This window comes from Salmo salar, chromosome ssa25 (assembly GCF_905237065.1).
Source record: "Salmo salar chromosome ssa25, Ssal_v3.1, whole genome shotgun sequence".
NCBI classification, from domain to species: Eukaryota; Metazoa; Chordata; class Actinopteri; order Salmoniformes; family Salmonidae; genus Salmo; species Salmo salar.
The window spans coordinates 43,417,282-43,439,986 of NC_059466.1; the positions used below are offsets into that span (position 1 = coordinate 43,417,282).

Here is a 22,705-nt window from a genome sequence, read left to right on the forward strand (position 1 = left end):
TGCAAATGTAAATAGTGCAATGTTTTATGTCGTGTTGTTTTGTTGTGATGCGTTGTTTTGTTGTGCTATGTTGTTTTGTTTATGATGCAGACCATTGTTTTGTTGTGATGTGTTGTTTTGTTTATGATGCAGACCATTGTTTTGTTGTGATATGTTGTTTTTGTTTATGATGTTTTCTTGTGATGTGTTGATTTGTTTAATGTTTTGTTTATGATGAGATGATTGTTTTGTTGTGATGTTTTGTTTATGATGTAGACTATTGGTTTGTTGTGTTGTTTTGTTTATGATGTAGAATATTGTTTTGTTGTGTTGTTTTGTTTATGATGTAGAATATTGTTTTGTTGTGATGTTTTGTTTATGATGCAGACCATTGTTTTATTGTGATATGTTGTTAAGTTTGAGGTTTTGTTGTGATGAGTCGTTTTGTTTATGTAGTAGACTATTATTTTCTTGTGATGTTTTGTTTATGATGTTTTGTTTATGATGTAGACCATTGTTTCGTTGTGAAGTGTTGTTTTGTTTACGATGTAGACTTTTGTTTTGATGTGTGGTTTTGTTGTGATGCATTGTTTTGTTGTGATATGTTGTTTTGTTTATGATGTAGACTATTGTTTTCTTTTGATGTGTTGTTTTGTTTATGATGTGTTGTTTTGTTGTGATATGTTGTTTTGTTTATGATGTAGACTATTGTTTTGTTGTGTTGTTTTGTTTATGATGCGTTGTTTTGTTGTGGTGTGTTGTTTTGTTTATGATGTAGACTTTTGTTTTGTTGTGATGTGTTGTTTTGTTGTGATATAATGTTTTGTTTATGATGTAAACTATTGGTTTGCTGTGATGTGTTGTTTTGTTGTGATATGTTGTTTTGTTTATGATGCAGACCATTGTTTTGTTGTTTTGTTTTGTTTGCGATTTAGACTATTGTTTTGTTGTGAAGTGTTTTGTTGTGATGCGATGTTTTGTTTATGATGTAGACTCTTGTTTGTTTGTGAAGTGTTGTTTTGTTCCTGTTTGGAGTAGTGGCTGCCTTGGCAACTGTGGATCCTAATACAATACTAAATAGTGTAGTAGATGTTGGCCTGTACATACTGTAATCTTCAGTGTGTATATGTGTGCATCAGTTATATTTCTAGAGCAGTGTCTCTGTGGACACTTGGCAAGCTGCAGATACCGCCACTGTGTCATTACTCAAATCAACCATGCCTTGGCCACAGCAAAACCCCAGCGTGTAATAGGGATGACGGCATTAGTGTGTGTGTGTGTGTGTGTGTGTGTGTGTGTGTGTGTGTGTGTGTGTGTGTGTGTGTGTGTGTGTGTGTGTGTGTGTGTGCACGGTACCAGACCCTAAGCTGTCAACCCGCACCAACACCAGCCTGATATGGACTAGAACTCAAACACTCCTGTTCCTATAAATTAAAAGTTAAGTAAAGCTTCAACTCAAAGTCTGCTGTTAAAAGATTAGGGTTCTGGTGAACTTAACAAGGTGTGGCATACATGAAAGCCTTTTTTCTGTAATTCTGTTTATGGACTACGGACAAACAAGTCCATCCAGACAGCACTGGTTAGTGGAAGCACTTATGTGCTGAGCAATACATTTTTAATGTAGGACATGTATTTTAACCACAAACATGAGGCCTTTATAAGAAATAACAATGTCATAATGTTATGTAACAGAAACTTCTTTGAAACTGGAGAAGGATTAAAAGTGACTAGTCGTAATTGTCAAACAGAAAATGACAACCTTCAACCAACAGGGTTAATGAAGTGTGAATAATTGCAGAATATGCTGCAAGCCATCTTTTCACCAAGTTTCATCCAGATCAAAATGTCCCTGTGGTGTGTTCGATTCTGTTTCCGCTTCAGATTTGCTGTAACCTTGGTTTAGGATGAAACCCAGATGAATTCAACCAAATGTCTTACAATAAAACCACATGCTTCAACCAAGATCAAATTGATAATATTATGATCCCATGATATATTGATGACATTTGGAGGATTGCCTTTCTGTTTCTATAAAAAAAGAAGTGTATAGACTAGACAAACTAAACTCAGCAAAAAAAAAGAAACGCCCCTTTTTCCGGACTCTGTCTTTCAAAGATAATTCGTAAAAATCCAAATAACTTCACAGATCTTCACTGTTTCCCATGCTTGTTCAATGAACCATAATCAATTAATGAACATGCACCTGTGGAACGGTCATTAAGACACGAAAAGCTTAAAGACGGTAGGCAATTAAGGTCACAGTTATGAAAACTTAGGACACTAAAGAGGCCTTTCTACTAACTCTGAAAAACACCAAAAGAATGATGCCCAGGGTCCCTGTTCATCTGTGTGAACGTGTCTTAGACATGCTGCAAGGAGGCATGGGGACTGCAGATGTGGCCAAGGCAATAAATTACAAAGTCGGTACTGTGAGACACCTAAGACAACGCTACAGGGAGACAGCTGATCGTCCTCGCAGTGGCAGACCACGTGTAACAACAACTGCACAGGATCGGTACCTCCGAACATCACAACTGCGTGACAGATACAGGATGGCAACAGCAACTGGCCAAGTTACACCAGGAACGCACATCAGTGCTCAGACTGTCCGCAATAGGCGAGAGAGGCTGGACTGAGTGCTTGTAGGCCTGTTGTAAGGCAGGTCCTCAACCGACATCACCGGCAACAACATCGCCTATGGGCACAAACCCACCGTCGCTGGACCAGACAGGACTTGTAAAAAGTGCTCTTCACTGACGAGTCGCGATTTGTCTCAGCAGGGGTGATGGTCAGATTCGCATTTATCGCTGAAGGAATGAGCGTTACACCGAGGCCTGTACTCTGGAGTGGGATCGATTTGGAGGTGGAGGGTCCGTTATCCTCTTACATCTAGACGTTCCGCTAGCGGAACACCTGCTCCAATATCCAATGATGGGCGTGGCGCGAAATACAAAGTCCTCGAAAATCCGAAAACTTCAATTTTTCAAACATATAACCATTTTACACCATTTTAAAGACAAGACTCTCCTTTATCTAACCACACTGTCCGATTTCAAAAAGGCTTTACAGCGAAAGCAAAACATTAGATTATGTCAGCAGAGTACCCAGCCAGAAATAATCAGACACCCATTTTTCAAGCTAGCATATAATGTCACAAAAAACAAAAAAACAAAACCACAGCTAAATGCAGCACTAACCTTTGATGATCTTCATCAGATGACACTCCTAGGACATTATGTTATACAATACATGCATGTTTTGTTCAATCAAGTTCATATTTATGTCAAAAAACAGCTTTTTACATTAGCATGTGACGTTCAGAACTAGCATACCCACCGAAACTTCCGGTGAATTTACTAAATTACTCACGATAAACGTTCACAAAAAAACATAACAATTATTTTAAGAATTATAGATACAGAACTCCTTTATGCAATCGCTATGTCCGATTTTAAAATAGCTTATCGGTGATAGCACATTTTGCAATATTCTGAGTAGATAGCTCGCCATCACGGGCTAGCTATTTTGACACCCACCAAGTTTGGCCCTCACCAAACTCAGATTTACTATAAGAAGAATTGAATTACCTTTGCTGTTCTTCGTCAGAATGCACTCCCAGGACTTCTACTTCAATAACAAATGTTGGTTTGGTTCCAAATAATCCATAGTTATATCCAAATAGCGGCGTTTTGTTGTGCGTTCAAGACACTATCTGAAGGGTGACGCGCCCGGCGCCTATCGTGACAAAAAAATTCATTACCGTACTTCGAAGCATGTCATACGCTGTTTAAAATCAATTTTTATGCGATTTTTCTCGTAAAAAAGCGATAATATTCCGACCGGGAGTCGTTGTTTTCGTTCAAAGACTGAAAATAAAAACATGGAGTCTTCTCGTGCACGCGCCCCCAGTCTCATTGTTCTCAGATCGACCACTATCCAAATGCGCTACTGTTTTTCAGCCATGGCCTGCAAAGTCATCATTCACCATTCTGCCGCCTTCTGAGAGCCTATGGGAGCCGTAGGAAGTGTCACGTTACAGCAGAGATCCTCAGTTTTCAATAAAGAGAGTGTAGAAGGCCAAGAAATGGTCAGAGAGGGCACTTCCTGTAAGGAATCTTCTCAGGTTTTGGCCTGCCAAATGAGTTCTGTTATACTCACAGACACCATTCAAACGGTTTTAGAAACTTTGGAGTGTTTTCTATCCAAAGCTAATAATTATATGCATATACTCGTTTCTGGGCAGGAGTAATAATCAGATTAAATCGGGTACGTTTTTTATCCGGCCGTGAAAATACTGCCCCCTATCCATAACAAGTTATATTCTGGGGTGGTGTGTCACAGCATCATCAGACTGAGCTTGTTGTCATTGCAGGCAATCTCAACGCTTTGCGTTACAGGGAAGACATCCTCCTCCCTCATGTGGTACCCTTCCTGCAGGCTCATCCTGACATGACCCTCCAGCATGACAATGCCACCAGCCATACTGCTCATTTTGTGCGTGATATCCTGCAAGACAGGAATGTCAGTGTTCTGCCATGGCCAGCGAAGAGCCTGGATCTCAATCCCATTGAGCACGTCTGGGACCTGTTCTATCAGAGGGTGAGGGCTAGGGCCATTCCCCCCAGAAATGTCCGGGAACTTGCAGGAGCCTTGGTGGAAGAGTGGGGTAACATCTCACAGCAAGAACTGGCAACTCTGGTGCAGTCCATGAGGAGGCGATGCACTGCAGTAGTTAATGCAGCTGGTTGCCACACCAGATACTGACTTACTTTTGATTTTGATCCTCCCTTTGTTCAGGTACACTTTATTCCATTTCTGTTAGTCACATGTCTGTGGAACTTCTTCAGTTTATGTCTCAGTTGTTGAATCTTGTTATGCTCATACAAATATTTACACGTGTTAAGTTTGCTGAAAATAAATGCAGTTGACAGTGAGAGGACATTTCTTTTTTGCTGAGTTTAGTTCTTCCGTGATGTTGATCTCTTTGAGCCACAAGCTATCAAAGTCGGCACATCCATTATATTCCTACTGTTGTCATTAACCTTTGTCAAAGGGTGGAGGAGGGATATCTTCCTCACATTAAACAATTTGACCCATATCAGTGAATCCATGAGTACCAAATCGGACATGCATTCACATGTAGCCCAGATCACCTTGTTAGGCTTTGTGTGGACACTGGAGGCCCAGTTCAAAGCTTACATAACCACTCAATGGAGAACAGACTGTTCAGCTCCAACTGGAACTCTTACCTATGGAGGTAGGAAAGGAAAATTGATGGAGAAAGGCTCTCCCAAGCACCCACTATACCATGGCAGTATTAACATACTAAACTAGTGTGAAACATATCAAAGAAACCAGATTAATTGCACTTGTTTATAACTACGACATGTCTTAGTCTTTTCATGCTCTTTCACTGTTCCACTGGTGCGGTATTAAACAACAAGACAGGACTTCATAATGCTTGGGTGCCATTTCACCGAGCTGCCCTGTTACCATGCCACCTTTTGAATACTACAAATTGGAACCCGCACATGCCTTATTAATTACAAGGAATGCACTCTCGGAGCCCTATCCGAAACTCAAGTGCTGAAAAGTATGCTGTTATGAAGCCACAAGGCATGCAGAGTGTTTGTTCTCGGCCTACGGTGTGCCTATGCGCCGGTTTCGGGCCTGAGCCAAGCTATCAGTGCCGACTTGTTGGATATTGGAGAGCCACGTAGAAGCAATGCCATTTTTAAAGGAGGGAGGGGACATGTAAGTGGGGGAGGGAGTGGGGACAGGGATTTGGGAGAGGCCGTTGAACTGTACAGAGTGCCAGTATCTGCCATGCACATTCTGTGAGGGAGTGGAATTCACACACACACACACACACACACACACACACACACACACACACACACACACACACACACACACACACACACACACACACACACACACACACACAGCCCCAACCACCAACACCACAATAAACAGCCCACCGGGTTTTAATTTTGCCACCCAAAACTCTGAGACGAGAGATAAGCATGCATGGCCGTGACCCCACTCTCCGACGGTGTCTCAGGAGGAGTTGGGAATAGCAAAAAACACATTTCCCATTCACACGTGTACATAAATATACACTTGTGTGAAATTGGATTATTATTATTATTAGAAGTAACATATATACAGTACCAGTCAAAAGTTTAGACACACCTGCTCATTGAAGGGGTTTTCTTCATTTTTGTACTATTCTCTACACAGTAGAATAATAGTGAAGACATCAAAACACATATGGAATCATGTAGTAACAAAAAAAGTGTTAAACAAATCAAAATATATTTTAGATTTTAGATTCTTCAATGTAGCCACCCTTTGCCTTCATGACAGCTTTGCACACTCTTGGTATTCTCTCAACCAGCGCATTGAGGTACTGTAGTCACCTGGAATGCATTTCAATTAACAGGTGTGCCTTGTTAAAAGTTTATTTGTGGGTTTGCTTTCCTTCTTAAGATTGGTGGATCCCCTGTGGGACAGTTGAGCTAACTTAGGCTAATGCGATTAGCATCAGGTTGTAAGTAACAAGAACATTTCCCAGGACACAGACATATCTGATATAGGCAGAAAGCTTAAATCATTGTTAATCTCACTGCACTGTCCAATTTACTGTAGCTATTACAGTAAAAGAATACCTTGCTATTGTTTGAGGAGAGTGCACAGTTTTGAACATGAAAAGTTATTAATAAACAAATTAGGCACATATGGGCAGTCTTGGTACAACATTTTGAACGGAAATGCAATGATTTAATTGGATCAGTCTAAAACTTTGCACATACACTGCTGCCATCTAGTGGCCAAAATCTAAATTGCACCTGGGCTGGAATAATACATTATGGCCTTTCTCTTGCATTTCAAAGATGATTATACCAAAAAATATAAAAGAACGGAATTTTTCTTTGTATTATCTTGCTGCTGTTTTCAACTCTCTAGAGACAGCAGGAGTGGTAGAGATACTCTCAATGATCGGCTATGAAAAGCCAACTGAAATTTACTCTTGAGGTCCTGACTTGTTGCACCCTCGACAACTACTGTGATTATTATTATTTGACCATGCTGGTCATTTATGAACATTTGAACATCTTGGCCATATTCTGTTATAATCTCCACCCGGCACAGCCAGAAGAGGACTGACCACCCCTCATAGCCTGGTTCCTCTCTAGGTTTCTTCCTAGGTTTTGGCCTTTCTAGGGAGTTTTTCCTAGCCACAGTGCTTCTACACCTGCATTACTTGCTGTTTGGAGTTTTAGGCTGGGTTTCTGTACAGCAATTTGAGATATCAGCTGATGTAAGAAGGGCTATATAAATACATTTGATTTGATTTGATTTTACCAGATATCCTCTTACATCTAGGTGAACCCCAAGCCAACAGCCAATGGGATCGCATGGCGCTAAATACAAAAACCTCAAAAATCCAATAATTTCAATTTTCAAACATACGACTATTTTACACCATTTGAAAGATAAACCTCTCCTGAATCCAACCACGTTGTCCGATTTCAAAAAGGCTTTACAGTGAAAGCAAAACATTAGATTATGTTAGGAGAGTACATAGACCAAAATAACCACACAGCCATTTTCCAAGCAAGCATATATGTCAATAAAACCCAAAACACAGCTAAATGAAGCACTAACCTTTGATGATCTTCATCAGATGACACTCCTAGGACATTATGTTATACAATACATGTATGTTTTGTTCAATCAAGTTCATTTTTATATCCAAAAACAGCTTTTTCATTGGCACGTGATGTTCAGAAAATGTATTCCCACCAAAAACTTCCGGTGAATTTACAAAAATACTCATCATAAACGTTGACAAAATACATAATTATTTTAAGAATTATAGATAAAGAACTCCTTTATGCAATCGCTATGTCAGATTTTAAAATAGTTTTTCGGCGAAAGCACATTTTTCAATATTCTGAGTACGTAGCTCGCCATCATTTTTGTCTACTGTATCATTGATTGTATGTTGTTTTACTCCATGTGTAACTCTGTGTTTTTGTATGTTGTCGAACTGCTTTGCTTTATCTTGGCCAGGTCGCAATTGTAAATGAGAACTTGTTCTCAACTTGCCTACCTGGTTAAATAAAGGTGAAATAAAAATAAATAAAAATAAAATCACACCGAGCTATTCAGACACCCTCCAAGTTCGGGGCAAACTAAACTCAGAAATAGTATTAGAAATATTGTATTACCTTTGCTGATCTTCGTCAGAATGCACTCCCAGGACTGCTACTTCCACAAGAAATGTTGTTTTCGTTTCAAATAATCCTTAATTATTTCTATATACCTCCGTTTTGTTCGTGCACTATCCAAATGGTAACGCGCGAGCGCAATTCGAGACACAAAAAGTCAAAATGCTCCATTACCGTACTTAGAAGCATGTCAAACGCTGTTTAAAATCTATTTTTTATGGTATTTTTAACGTAAAATTGCGATAATATTAAAACCGGACAACAGTGTATTCATTCATGGAGGAAAAGAAAAAACAGCGTGCTCGCGGGACCGCGCATATCCAATCTCTTTGTCCTCAGGCAGACCACTCAGTAACTGAGCTCCTATACTCTGCCCAGAGACAGGATAAGGCTCAATCCACTTTCTGAAGGCTTTAGACAGCCAATGGAAGCCTTAGAAAGTGCAACGTAACAGCACATATACTGTAGTTTCGAAAGGGACTAGAAAGAAGAACTACATTTCTCAGATCCTACACTTCCTGCTTGGAATTACCTCAGGTTTTTGCCTGCCGTATGAGTTCTGTTACACTCAAAGACACCATTCAAACAGTTTTAGAAACATCAGAGTGTTTCCTATCCAAATCTACTAATAATATGCATATTCTCGTTTCTGGGCAAGAGTAGTAACCAGTTTAAATCGGGTATGTTTTTTCATCCGGCCGTGAAAATACTGCCCCCTATCCATATCAGGATATATTGTCTTGTATTCTCCTACATTCCTTTTACATTTACACAAACTACCAAGTGATTCCTTTCAAATGGTTCCAAGAATGTGCATATCCTTGCTTCAGGGCCTGAGCTACAGGCAGATTTGGGTATGTCATTTTAGGCGACAAATGTAAAAAAAGGGGGCCAATCCTTAAGAAATAACCATAAAATAAATTACACCTCAACTCAAATGAGAAAGGTTCAAACGGTGAGCGGTTAGTTGGTAATTAACTTCAGCTTAGTTGGTAATTAACTTCAGCTTAGTTGGTAATTAAATTTAGCTTAGTTGGTAATTAACTTCAGCTTAGTTGGTAATTAACTTCAGCTTAGTTGGTAATTAACTTCAGTTGCACTTGATGACATATTCATGGAGGGAGAACAATGACAAGAGACAAATATGCATGCAGATATGTGTACACACACCACACACCACACACACATGCACAGACATCGAAATCACACAAAGAACATTCCAGAAAAACTTAGATCTCTTTTATGATGATTGTCATAGACAGGGGCATTTTGTGGTTATGTTAAATCATTGATTGGTGAAAGTAGAGGATACCACTGGCGTCAACCCTCAGATGTTTTTAGATGAGCAATGCCTTGGGTGTCACTGGAACTGGCCTGGAAATGATGCTGCATCACTGCACTGGTTAGCAGTGGTCTAAAGTACTTAAGTAAAAATTAAGTCGTTTTTTAGTACCTTACTTTACTATTTATATTTTTGCCAACTTTCACTTTTACTTCACTACATTCCTAAAGAAAATAATGCACTGACACCCAAAAGTACTGGTTACATTTTGACATGAAAACTGTACAATTCACACACTTGGTCATCCCTACTGCCTTTGATCTGACTTACTAAACACAAATGCTTTGTTTGTAAATTAATGTCTTAGTGTTGGAGTGTTCCCATGGCTGTCCGTAAATTAATAATAATTTAAATAAATTGTGCCTTCTGCTTTGCTTAATATAAGAAATTTGAAATGATTCATACTTTTACTTTTACTGTTTGATACTTGGGTATATTTGAGCAATTCCATTTACCTTTGATACTTAAGCATATTTAAAAGCAAATACTTTGACTTTTACTCAAGTATTATTTTACTGGGTGACTTTCACTTTTACTTGAGTCGTTTTCTATTAAAGTATGTTAATAGATACCAAAAAATGTATTGACAATTTTTTGGCAAAGACTCCAGTCACCCAAGTCATAGACTGTTCTCTCTGCTACCGCACGGCAAGCGGTCAAGGTCCAAAAGGCTCCTTAACAGCTTCTACCCCCAAGCCATAAGACTGTTGAACAATTAATTAAATGGCCACCCTGACTATTAACATTGTCCGTCCCCCCCCCCCTGCTTTGTTTTTACATTGCTGCTACTCACTGTTTATGATCTATGCATTGTCACTTTACCCAAACCTACATGTACAAATTACCTCAATTAACCTGTACCCCCGCACATTGACTCGGTACCGGTACCCCCTGTATGTAGCCTCATTATTGTTATATTAGTATTTTTTTTACTTTAGTTAATTTGGTAAATATTTTCTTAACTCTATTTTCTTAAAACTGCATTGTTGGTTAAGGGCTCATAAGTAATCATTTCACAATCGCTCTGGATAAGAGCGTCTGCTAAATGACGTAAATGTACACAGGTTGTATTCGCTGCATGTGACAAATACGATTCGATTTGATCTTTACTTTTACTCAAGTATGACAATTGAGTACTTTTTCCACCACTGCTGGTAATTGTGTGTGTTGGTTAGCATGTGGTGCCTACCACAATGGGAAGAGCTGTAGGAGAGGTCTGGGTGTGTGGTGTTTGGCTGAGTCAGGCTTCGTGGGCCAAGGAGTGGAGAGAGCGATGTGGTTCAGGCCCAGCCGGTCCCAGATGCAGCCTATTAAAGGATCCAGCTGGACCAAAGGTGCAGCCTATCAAAGGATCCAGCTGGACCCCAGGTGCAGCCTATTAAAGGATCCAGCTGGACCCCAGGTGCAGCCTATTAAAGGATCCAGCTGGACCCCAGGTGCAGCCTATTAAAGGATCCAGCTGGACCCCAGGTGCAGCCTATTAAAGGATCCAGCTGGACCCCAGGTGCAGCCTATTAAAGGATCCAGCTGGACCCCAGGTGCAGCCTATTAAAGGATCCAGCTGGACCCCAGGTGCAGCCTATTAAAGGATCCAGCTGGACCCCAGGTGCAGCCTATTAAAGGATCCAGCTGGACCCCAGGTGCAGGTTGTTAAAGAATCCAGCAGGACCCCAAACCCACAGAGGCCCCCCCAAATGAGCTTTACAACATAAAATCATGGCCCCCTGTCGCGACCATGACACCAATTAAACATCACATAATTGCCACCCTGTTCTCTTTCCTCGTCGCACACGGACCAGCTTAGCAACGTTAGATCAAACAGTTGCCTGTTGAGTCATGTTTGGGAGGTACAATAGTGTTTTTTTATTTAGCGGTTTCCCAGGCCCTTACACTATGTTCCATCTTTGGTTAAACAAATATTTGTTTTCATTTGGAGTGAATATCATCTACATGCTGTTTTAGTTAACATCCTGAATAAGATGCATGAACCAATCAAATCTCAGGCCGGTATTTATTGATTTGCAAATAGGGGAGTTTCCGGGTAGTGCTTTCAGAGGTGCATTTGATTTTTACAGCAGCACGTCTCACAAGGAGGAAGATGATCCATTTAAAAGTTGTTTATGTTGTTGCGTGCGCTGGGTGAATTCTCAGCCAGGTTTGCCATAAGAACTGAGTGGACCATGCCAAAGCACTGCCAGTTTCTAAACCGGTTTTACTGCAAATAAACAAAAGATAGTGCCAGTAGAAACTAATAGGGAATGCATATTATTTTATTTCTTTAATTTGATAGTTATTTCTTATCAGTATCAAACAAAAGGTCAGGTACCGCCAGCCATTGTGCTGTCCTGTGGGTGTCTTAAAGTGGTGCATTCCCTATTTGCCATAGATATTACCATTATTCATCATTGGAAAGGAACTGGGATACCGAGTCAGTTGTACAACTGAATGCATTCAACTGAAATGTGTCTTCCGTATTTAAGCCAACCCTTCTGAATCAGAGTGGTGCGAGGGGCTGCCTTAATCAACATCAACGGCGCTGGGGGAACAGTGGGTTAACTGCCTTACTCAGGGGCAGAACAACAGATTTTACCTTGTCAGGTCAGGTAGTTAACCCACTGGCCAGCAACCTTTCTGTTACTGGCCCAATGCACTAACCTCTAGGCTACCTGCTGCCCCATTGGACAAAACATTGAGTTTGAATGGAGCTGTGGATTTTGAAAGTGTCCCAGAGAGACAGAAACTATTTTTGGAAGCCATGGCATCTAAATGTAGAACCATCATGATGTTCTTGGGAGCAGGCAATTTGTAATGTCCTGTGTTCATACAGTCTAGACTGGTAAATAACTAAATGGCAATGATCTGGAAAAGGTGTGTATGGAATGGTACTTATTGTAAGATTAAGGGTGTGAGAGTGTGTGCATACCATGAAAAGCTACAAGAACAAAAGACTGATTGACATCAGACACCCAGGTTACATGTTTGTGTTGTTGAAAGATCCTGTTACATTTACATTTACATTTAAGTCATTTAGCAGACGCTCTTATCCAGAGCGACTTACAAATTGGTGCATTCACCTTATAATATCCAGTGGAACAACCACTTTACAATAGTTCATCTAAATCTTTTAAGGGGGGGTTAGAAGGATTACTTTATCCTATCCCAGGTATTCCTTAAAGAGGTGGGGTTTCAGGTGTCTCCGGAAGGTGGTGATTGACTCCGCTGTCCTGGCGTCGTGAGGGAGCTTGCTGGCACCCCAATGGTGGAACAAGCTCCCTCACGACGCCAGGACAGCATACAGTCTAGACTGTATGAACACAGGAAATGCTAATCACAGCTTAAATGTGTCATCAAAGCTAAAACAATAGGTGTGTGGGATTAGGATCAAGACAAGTTCCTGCATTAGCTTTTTTTCATATTGTTGGAGGAGTTGTGTTTAGACATGGTCACCAAGTCTGAGCTGTAGAACATAAATATTATAATGCTGAGATCGCTTCCAATTGAGAAATGGACACCCATCTAGACTACACTAAATACACCTGTCTGCCTAGACAAGTGAGGCGAAATGAATGCAATCATGTGTAGCATATAGCCTGCAGCTCAACACAAGCAAATAAAACGTAACATTTGTCACACTTGGTAAATTCAAAGAGTAATTAGTGTGCGTAAAGTCAGCAAATATTGAGGGGTATCATCAACCGCCATGCCTCTTTCACACCCAAAGCCAACCTTACATGAATGAGGTGCATGCTGGTACTGGATGACTAAATGACTACTTTGCACAACGTGGACACGAACACAAAGAGTTAGGTGGGTGATGTAATGATCGTAATCTTGATTATATCCGCTGTTGATGTACGTGTGATTGATTTTGTGAAGGATTTATCTCTTCAATCTATGATTGGATTATCAGCATGGAGTGTTTACATTGAAATGTGAGTACACATAACAAAGTATGGGCTTATTTTCACAGTACACAAATGGTAATGTGTAAATAAAAGTGGCAATGTGAAAGAGGTCAAAAAATGATTCTATTTTCAAAGCCTTTAATACTGCTTCGCTGATGCAGACTGCAGATGATCTCTGTGGGTTTATAATGTAAGGGATGCACAAGTCCGTCATAACTGTCAACACTTTGGATTGATAACAGTGTGTTTTGACAGTGTGTTTATAGCTAACCGTATGGGATCAAATTCTGCATGGCCCCTGATTTAGACCAAGCAGACATTAGACATATTTTGTTGTATGTAAACAATCAGCACCACTATATTCTGTAAGGCCTAGGATTTACACCCTCACCTCAAACCTCATCATCTGCAGTAATAATATATTATCTGAAGTACACATGTGCCTAGTTATATCTGCTGCCTGACAGTAAGTAAAACCATAAAACCATACACTCAGAAATGAGTACTTCCCAAACCCTGACGGTTAGAGCTAGTAAACCATATGGAAGTGGAGATACATAGATATTTGTAGCTTTACAGTTTGTATTACTCCGCATGGTATCAAAGCAACTAAGGACACCACTTCAGTTTATGCCACTTAATGTCTTTTTCAATTCAAGCAAACAAAAGTGTATTTAATTATACTAAATGTTTTGCTTCGTCAAAGTTTTGCCAGGGTATTTTAGGGTGATTAACATTTTGCTTGTACTTGCGAAATACTATCATTGCTTTAGCGTTCTGTCTAACAAAAGCCTAACACGATCAAACTGTCGTCAGTAGTCCCTTTCCATTACAACCTTGAATAAATGAACAAAAAATAAACAACCAAACATCAAGTCAACAACAGTCATGAATGTGGTTAATGAACCATCAGCTGTTGCATAATACGATGAGTATACCAAACACCTTACTAATATTAATTTGCGCCCCCCCCCCTCCCCTTTTGCCCTCAGAACAGCTTCAATTCGTTGGGAAATGGACTCTACAAGGTATCGAAAGCATTCCATAGGGATGCTGGCCCATGTTGACTCCAGTGCTTTCCACAGTTGTGTCAAATTGGCTGTATGTCCTTTGGGTGGTGGACCATTCTTGATACACACAGGAAACTGTTCAGTGTGAAAAACCCAGCAATGTTTGTCTTGCCCATTCACCCTCTGAATGGCACACATAGACAATCCATGTCTCATTTTTCTCGAGGCTTAAAAATCATTATTTAACCTGTCTCCTACGCTGATTGAAGTGGATTTAACAAGTGACATCAATAAGGGATCATATCTTTCACCTGGATTCACCTGGTCAGTTTATGTCATGGAAAGAGCAGGTGTTCTTAATGTTTTGAAACACTCAGTAGTTTGGTATTTGGTATTTTATTAGGATTGAGATATAGGCCAGTATATTGTAGCAATCAGCAAGGCAGTGCAGCTGTCTACAAAGAGAGCAGCCTTTCCATGTGACCTCTGTTACGCATGCTTCACACACACACGCACACCTGAAACCGCTTAGCCTTATCAGGGGGATGACTGCTGACGGCTCCTCCATGCACACACACACACACACACACACACACACACACACACACACACACACACAGGGAAGACATAGTGAAAGGGCCATGAAGGCTTTCTCCCCCTCCTCTCAGCAATCCATCTTTGCTCGGTAAACAGCCCTTTTAACAGAGTGAGGGATGGTGTAAGAAGGTGTTAATCATGAAGTCTCTACCCCTCAGGCCTCTTGTTAACACCAGGTCTTCGACTACCGCCTTATCATGGTCATCCGTTCCTTCAGTGGTAGTGGTTATGGTTGGGATGTGGTGGATGGACTGGACACCTACTGTACTGCTGTAGTTCGCCAACTGACTACCGTGGGACAGGGGCATTACTTAGACCGGACACACAGAATACAGTCGAAGTGGAAGATGTATCTGTCCTTTCATCTGTGGGTGTTGGCGTTCTGCCTAAACCATATGTCTTCTGGAGTCAGCCACTTTATCCGCAAATCAATCACATTTCTTAACTAGCAGCCTTTTGGAAAGATCTGGGCTTGGACCCCAGGTGGATTGTGTGAATACACTGGGGTATTCCAATTGGACATAGTGAATCCATCTGTCTTGAAAGCATTAGCTACACAGTCGTAGGCTGAAATGTAAATTGGCTACAGCGAATTGTATTTTATTTGCAATGACTGCTGTTGAGTCCGATAGGCTCTCAGTTAAAATGAACCAAGCAGTGAAAATGACAGATCTCTCTTAAAAACAAAAGCCAATAAATGTTGGGGTAAACTCATTTTCTGACAATTCTGTTCTAAGGACGCATCGGCAAAACTTTCACATGGGAGCACAACATGAATTTGACGATTGTGCAAATTCTTCAGGAGAACAATGGAATGAATACATTAAACACCTGTAGACTACATGCAGATTGAGGTTGTTCCTTTTACAACCCAATTGTCTTCTCAGAATGTTCCACCGTTTGGTTAATGTTTTCTCAGTTGTCCCAGTCCTTCGCTAAGTAGTTAAAATGTAGTGTTCAGGGGTAAAAAAACCGAGGCAGTGTGACATACATCAGACTGTTCCTCTGATGCGACTAACCCCCCTCAACCATTATTGAAAGTTTGACTTCAAAGAGGTGCCTCTGGTTGGTGATTCATATGCTGTCATGATACGATAGACACCCATGGAACTCATTCTGTCTGGCTTTTTGACAAGGTATAGTCACTATGGTTTCTCACACATGAAAGAGCCAGAGCATGTGTGTCACCCCTGAGAATGGAGCCATTCGTTAGGTAGACACTGTTACTCGGACATAACTTCAACCGTATTGGTTTTACTCTTTGTTTGAAGACAAGTGTCTCTGAGACTGCTGGACTGCAGTATGGCCGCTCATTGTTTGAGTTGGTCTGCTTTCACTTTGGCAAATGCAATCAGTCAATGTGGTAGCTGAGTCTCAACCTTTTTTCCTGACTGATTAACAGAAACAGGCTTCTTGGAAGCATAGAACATATTTTCTTTGATAATGGTTTGACGTGCAATTCAGAAAGTGTCTCGTTCCATCTAGTTGATTTGAAATTGTAAAAATTTTTTTATGGATTGTTCCATCTAGTTGATTTGAAATAAAACACATTTTTTTATGGATTGTCATCATTGTCAAACAAAAGTATGTGTGTTTGAGGCCTGGATGCAGCACTTATTCCACATGGACCAGAGCCTCTGTGTTTGTGCTCTGTGTTACGATGCAGTACATGCTCTCACATATGAATCATTACGCTGGGTGTTTAGAGTCAAGTCTCAGTGCTGATGGGTGGAAGAAGTCTCTCACACGCACGCACACACACACACACACACACACACACACACACACACACACACACACACACACACACACACACACACACAGCATTTGCCTGGTCTGACGTGTAGACGAGGAGCTGGCCCCGACGGGTGTGTTTTGGGTTACGCACTCTACACTCTTCTGAATCATAGGTCATAACCCCTGGGAGGAGGTAGAAGGGAGTGCTTCTTTTGTCTAACGTTTGTCTTGGATGCACCAGGCTGTAGTCCAGCCGTCAGACACTAGCAGGACAGCTGGTGGAGACTGACCAGCGCAGTTCCTGGAGAAAAGAGGGAGAACCGGCTTTAAATGTTCAGGGCGGATAGTTTGTCACCTCCCCTGTGTGTGGTGGAGGTGCTCCAAGAAGTTGTTACAGTAGACTTTTCCTCTGTGAAACAGAATCCCTTCGTTTATTTCAGAGTGCACATTTAATTAGTATGACACAATGACAGGGTGCCGAGGACGGAGCCAAGTGGCGCGCCCATGCATGGATTCCGGACATACCAGTGGTGTCGGGCGATAATATTTGACGGACCCTGGAAAATTCTGGAGGCTAAGCTGTCAGCTTAGACACCACAAACAGGTTTCCAACCAACTAAGGAACAGAGGAACTCCCATTGGATCAGATTCTTTCCTGAGTGGTTTTCCCAAATCAATGTTATACCAGCTAATGAGGCCCAGACTTTTAAAATGTATATAACAAATAACAAAATACCAAGCCCATTTACTAAAGGCCCTACGATCAACAACATAATAATGTCAATCTTAACGAAAATAACTCATTGGAATTGCTGGACCCTTTTCTTCCCATGGATTAGTAGGGTGAGAAACAAGACAAACTCTCTCCCACTTTCCCATGCCTGTGAACCATGTGGACAGACAGACAAACACTGTGTTCATACAGACAGACTGAGAGCACGTGTGAAAATGACACTTCCCCTGAGCAGCCATCACATAGCAAGTCTCTCAAAGCCTGCGCCAAGATCAATTTCCATCAAAGGTCCAGTGGGACCAGTATCCTGCCATTTCTTGGAGACGAGTCAAGTCTTCCTTGAAGTGAAGGGAGCCAGGCTGTAAATGTATTATCTATAACAGAAGACATTACAGAGTTTTGTCATGTTTGTGCAGAGGTTCTCAAGGTCTTGTCATCATGGGCGAAATACAAAATGAAGCTTTCGTTGTCTTGCGATCCAAAATACACAAATGAAATTATTTCAACCCCTGACATCCATGTACTGTGACTACCTCCCTGGCATTTATAAACGTTTCATATTAAATCGAGGCCCACAGTTCCTCTGGAGGGGATGTAAGACCACAATTATTAGCTGACTGAGTGAATTATTTTTTAATGGCTATCAGACTTTTACCAGACTTTAACGATGCGGGGTATGACACTGTCAGTAAAAGTTTTTTTCCGGGTGGGTGTACCGTTAGTGTAGTCAAGCATGTCAAACCGGACCCCCTCCTATAATGCTTTGTGAATTAGTTATAATCTAAACATACAGTATGTTGATGTCATGTCCCGAAATGAAACACATCTGTCAATAAAGTTATTGGTGTAAGGCACCATCCACACACTAAAACATGCAACTTCAAGCATTACATCAGTCAAAGAGATTGGAAGCGTACAAATAGCCCCCTGGCCTTATATCCTACAGACTTCACCTGGGCATGGTGTTAGACAAGCAGGTCTATCCCAGTCTTTCACACCTCTTCAACCTGGTTGAGACAGAGAGGGGGTGAGAGACAGAGGGAGGGAGGGAGAGAGAGAGAGAGAGAGAGAGATAGGAGGGGAGGAGGAGAGAGAGAGAGAGAAAGAGAGAGAGAGAGAGATAGGGGGGAGGAGGAGAGGGAGAGAGAGAGACAGAAAGAGAGAGACAGAGAGAGAGAGAGAGAGAGAAAGAGAGAGAGAGTCAGAGAGAAAGAGAAAGAGAGAGAGAGAGAGAGAGAGGGGGGGGCGGAGAGAGGGAGACGGAGAGAGAGCGCAATAAAGCCCCTTAAATTGAACATTTTTAATTGAAATTGAAAATTGAGAAAGGGAGAAACACCCATTATAATGATGACATCTTACACTGGCCCTCTGTGGCCTCGAACCCTGGGAGTAGGCGGCTTCACTTCCCCTCGCAGCATGCGCATCCCAGTCTTTTCCCATTATGATGTCATCACAATGTCACCCGCCATGAGCCCGCTCCTTTCAGCTTTCAGGAGGTCAGCTGGCAAACAACTGAAAAGACAAACAGCAGGGAAAGAGGGGGAGGGAGGGAGAGCGAGAGAGAGGGGGGACTGAAAACACAAACAGACTGCAGGAAGGGAGGGGGAAAGAAAGTGGGAGAGTGGGTTATTTTCTCTAGGGTTTGTTTAAGAGAATAGGACACTCCTCTGGATGCTTTGATATGCCTGGGACTTTCTTGTTGGGGTTTTGATGAGAGTCCAGCCCATGTCTCTCATTGGTCGGGTTCTGTGGACTTTGAGATTACATATACTGTTTGAGTTGCTATAAGGGGATGTCCTGAAAAGGAAAGCAAAGGGCTTATTGGATTTTGGCCTGCCGTATTCAGATTAAAGACAAATGCAAAGTTCAACTGGCCCTTTTCTCAACCTAAGAAACTACTGTTTTCTTTAAAGTTGTATTGTCTGGATATTATGAATTATCATGTTAAGCATTTATCTAAAGTTATCTTTCTGTATGGCGATTTCATTTTTTTAAATGTTATATTTCTAATGTAATTGGAAAAGTATATTTACGCAACTATGACTATTGAATAGAATGGCTCATTCAATTTTTACTTTGTTAAATTGATAGGCTCATATCATGTGCTATATAGCTTGGAGTTACATGACTTGCAACAGTTTAACGGTTGGTACCCAAACTTACGCCATTATCTGCCCAGACCGTATTATATGGAATCACAGGATGTCTAAGGCTGTCTTATGCTGTTGCAAGTCAAAGGCATTAAAGATCCTTCAGTAAATGTTCTTTACTCCCATAAGACAAGCGAATATAGTCCTGCATGACCGCACAGGGGATATGACTTATGGGCTTGGACATCAGATCCAGGAAATATATTGTACCCTTTGACCAGGCATACCTAGCAGAGGTTTAACTGTGGATATAACAACGGGCTTAGGCCAACTCCGGATGAGACCTGCCTTTACAAGGCTTCCACCAGCACCCTCTATATCCCCTTTGATACATAGTGTTTTGCAAGTCTACCCATGTTTGCTCTTGATTTAAGACACAAGGCTTGTTTGAAGCCAAGAGACATGAATGGGATACAGAGAGAGGTCCCACAATTCAGCCAAGATATTGTTTCAAAGCAGACAGCAAGGTTGTACTCCGTTGTACTCCAATGCCTGCAAATGTATGAGCAAATTGGTACTGAACCTGGCAGTGAGCCTCATTTACACAGGTATAGTGTTTACCTAACTACCAAACTCAAAAGTTAGGTTGAGACAAAATCTGTCTTGCCCTGACCACACCACCAGGGCTAGCATTCTTCAAAAACGTATAAGAAGAGAGGGTACAATCAGGATATTACATCTGAGCTCTAGATCAGAGAGATGCTGTGGTAGGAGACAAAGATATAAACTGGACAAAAGAGAGACAAAGCTGTTTTGAAACTAGCATGACTAACATGGGTTAGATTCCTGTGGTCAAATGGCAGCATTGTGTTTCTGAGAATTTACATAAACTTTGTCAGGCCACAATCTGTATAATGAATCCAAATATGTGTTCAACAATTAAATTGTACTAAATTGTTGTTCTAAGTTGCTGTGATAGTATTTTTGAAGATCTGACGTCTCTGATCTTACTCCCGAAAGTAACTGCATGTTCAATACAGTATGTTCACTGTGGAAACTCACAAGTTCAAGGTATAAGTCAGATTACATCACTTGTTTGTAATTGGAGCTAAGTACCTTGCTGCACAAGGTTCTCAGACTATCGATAGAAGCGTCATTATCGCCTGTTTATGGGCCCTACTTATCTTGAGATAATGAGAGGTCTTAATCACTCCCAACAGCACACGATTAACTGGAATACAACCAACCAATCTGGAGAGAGAAAGTAATGAAAGCCCCAATTAGGAAGGGTTTTAATGAGTATAGTAAATGTAGGCTAATTTAGGAACTGCATGTGTGTTGGAGGGTTTGAATTAAGAAACTCTTCTCACCTCTCCGCCTTACCTTAAACCAGAAGTTTATGTTGAGAAATGCAGAGCCGGAGCAATCAGATTGTCTCCCTCCCCTCCGACTTGCCACAAACCACACGCTGCAAGCCTTCAGAAAACACCTGTCCCCTCACCATTCAGCCAACTGAACATTGAGCAATCGCACAAAACCCCATTATGTTGGAGCCAGAGTAATTTACAAGCTGGATCAGATATACCTAGAGCCTCGGCTCTAATCTCTGCCCAGAATCACTCAGGCATTCAAACCCTCATTGCCCCTATTCTTGTCAGCTGCTAAAATAAAATAATGTATATAGTGTTTCACCATTGAGTCTATTCCCAGCTAGAACATTTGGTTCCTTGGAAGTTGTGGAACTGTATGTTTTTGTTTTGAAGAAGTAACATTTTGCCTTTCCTGGGAACGTTTATCTTTAGGTTGCAGGGAGGTTCTAGGAGCATTTTACTGGGAGGTTTTATTAACCCTGAACGTAAATTATATATATTTTTTAGGTTTTTGAATAACCTCCTTACAACTTTCACTGAATGTTTTCATTAAGACTTTTAATAACACTGCTAGCTTATTTTGGGTTAACTTTTTGAACTCCAAGCACAGATAGAAATAAATTCATGCGAACACATATTTTCTTTTTTTACTGTGACATGGCATCATTGAGATTTCAAGTAGTCCACTGCGCCACCAGGATGTAGCAAGCAGGCCATGTTTTATACGCATACAAAGCTGTTCATTTTAGTCTATTCAAACAGAACCAATTTCAAAGGGAAACAAGCACTCATTAAGATCAGACCTGAACACACTTAACAAGATAGAAGATAAAGTTCTGTTGATGGTGAGAACGGAATGTATATGTTTCAAATAACATTCTTAGAACGTTTTCTGAAGTGTTTTTGTATCGTTCCAGTCGGTATTAGATAGAACGTCGCGTCCTCGCCCACCTGTGGGGAAGGTTTCTCCATTAACTCACAGCAAAAACTTGACCTTGTTTTCTTGTTGTCTGCTTGTTTTAGTCAAATATAAAACAACATTTTAAAAAAGTACAAAATGTCTAAAGATTCATTTTCAATATTTCCTGCTACCAAGGGTTCTCACTTCTTAGAAAAACGTAATAATGTATGGCTTTCCTTGGGGCGGCAGGTAGCCTAGTAGTTAGAGTGTTGGGCCAGTTACCAAAAGGTTGTTGCATCGAATCCCTGAGCTGACAAGGTAAAAATCTGTATTTTTGCCCCTGAACAAGGCACTGTTCCCCGGTAGGCCGTCATTGTAAATAATATTATTTTTCTTAACTAACTTGCCTAGTTAAATAAAGGTTAAATATAATCAATGAAGCCTCTTCATGACAGTAGCTAGCTAGCTACCGACTGGAACATTAAGCAAGCCAAGACCAACAAAACCAACAAACTGACTATACAGCTACAATTAGTGAGTGGAGTTACAAATGGTCTGTACTAAACAAGTTAAATGTCTTTCCTGTGATTAAATATTTTCCACACACATAGCTACGTGTAGCCTATTTGGACACCGGGTCCCCAGATGTCCTACTCTCCCACGCCGAATAGCCTGAAGCTACAGGGCTCTTCTCGCAGGCTCTATTTCCCTACGTGAGAGCATTGCAAACCGTAGGTCAAGAATTTTGACCTGGTTACATGTACATTGAACAACACAGCAGCTATTTGGTATGTTTTGTTATTT

The 22,705-nt window shown here is 41.0% G+C and overlaps 1 long non-coding RNA gene across 1 annotated transcript; it reads right to left on the bottom strand.

Annotated features, from left to right (window-relative positions):
• Window positions 1–17,152: 17,152 nt before the first annotated feature.
• On the bottom strand, window positions 17,153–21,335 carry LOC123730530 (uncharacterized). Its single transcript, XR_006761986.1, has 3 exons — window positions 18,900–21,335; window positions 18,494–18,547; window positions 17,153–17,914 (listed from the first exon to the last, which is right to left on the bottom strand). It is a non-coding gene; the product is annotated as an uncharacterized lncRNA (long non-coding RNA).
• Window positions 21,336–22,705: the final 1,370 nt, after the last annotated feature.